At 39.7% G+C, this 1,627-nt stretch overlaps 1 pseudogene; it reads left to right on the top strand.

Annotated features, from left to right (window-relative positions):
• Positions 1-1,099, top strand: part of LOC105529217 — a 158,505-nt pseudogene extending 157,406 nt beyond the window's left edge.
• The last annotated feature ends 528 nt before the right edge of the window (positions 1,100-1,627 follow it).

Here is a 1,627-nt window from a genome sequence, read left to right as displayed (position 1 = left end):
TGGAGGTGGAGTTTCACTACTATCACCCAGGCTAGAGTGCAATGGCACAATCTCAGCTCACTGCAACTTCCACCTCCTGAGTTTGAGTGATTCTCCTGCTTCAGCCTCCTAAGTACATGGGATTACAGGCATCTGCTACCACACCCAGCTAATTTTTGTAATTTTAGTAGAGATAAGGTTTCACCGTGTTGGCCAGGCTGGTCTCAAACTCCTGACCTCAAGTGATCCACGTACCTTGACCTCCCAAAGTTCTGGGATTACAGATGTGAGTCACCGCATCCAGCGAAGCCTACTTTTATTTAATTACTGTGTTTTTAAAAAAATTTTCACAATTGACATAAGTGAATTTATTTATCGAGTCAATTTGTTCAGGTAAATGCTAGGGAAGTTTCATAAGCATGAGGATGTTTTTATATATGAATGTATCAACCATGACAGTGCTTGCTGTGTAACAGATGCTTCATAATAAGGCAGAAATATTTGTGCTAAAATTAGTTCGTAACTTTGAGTCAGATATAGAAAATATCAGCTGAGTGTGGTGGCTCACACCTGTAATCCCAATACTTTGGGAGGCTGAAGTGGGTAGATCACCTGAGGTCAGGAGTTCAAGACCAGCCTGGCCAACATGGTGAAACCCCGGCTCTACAATAATACAAAAATTAGCCAGGCATGATGTCAGTTGCCTGTAATCCCAGATACTTGAGAGGCTGAGACACAAGAATTGCTTGAATGCAGGAGGCAGAGGTTGCAGTGAGCTGAGATAGAACCATTGCACTGTAGCCTGGGTGACAGAGGGAGACTCTGTCAAAAAAAAAAAAAAATCAATGATGAAAATATAGCACTGATTTTTGATATGGAGAGGACACTTTTTTCCAGACTATAAAGCTGAATCATGCTGAATTTAAAAATAAATTCTGCTGCTTTAATTATCTTCTCCCCCCCCCCCCACTTTTTATGTTTATTCTAACTATGTATGTATCACAGCCCTTTTTCTTCTTCTTCTGTTATGGCTGCAGGTTCTCACTGTTGTCTATATACTATGTCATGTCATGTCACTTGGTACATTGTAGGTTCTGATGAGAAAGTTGGTATTCTTTAATGCACTGAAAAATTGGTTTTAACCAGAGAGTTTGCTTATCAATATAACTTTCAAATCAGTTAATTAAAAGATTTATAGTTTCCAGAAGTGAGAAGAATATATCAGTTAGCATGGTTTTATTTGTTTATAAAAGAAAAACCAACCAGGCTTGTTGACTCAAGCGTGTAATCCTGGCAATTTGGGAGGCCGAGGCAGGTGGATCATGACATCAGGAGATCAAGACCATCCTGGCCAACATCGTAAAACCTTGTCTCTACTGAAATACAAAAAAATTAGCCCTGTGTGGTATTGCATGCCTATAGTCCCAGCTACTTGGGAGGCTGAGGCAGGGGAATCATTTGAACCCAGGAGGCAGAGATTGCAGTGACCCCAGATTGTGCCACTGTACTCTAGCCTGGTGACAGAGCAAGACTCTGTCTAATAAATAAATAAATAATCGTGTTAGATTCTCACATAAACTGTGGAAAATATAGTATACTAAAATATGTATCTTAGAAATTTAATTTTTAAGAGCGTTGATTGTAAGTG

Source organism: Mandrillus leucophaeus, unplaced genomic scaffold (assembly GCF_000951045.1).
Source record: "Mandrillus leucophaeus isolate KB7577 unplaced genomic scaffold, Mleu.le_1.0 Scaffold755, whole genome shotgun sequence".
NCBI classification, from domain to species: Eukaryota; Metazoa; Chordata; class Mammalia; order Primates; family Cercopithecidae; genus Mandrillus; species Mandrillus leucophaeus.
This window is presented reverse-complemented; position numbering and strand designations above follow the sequence as displayed.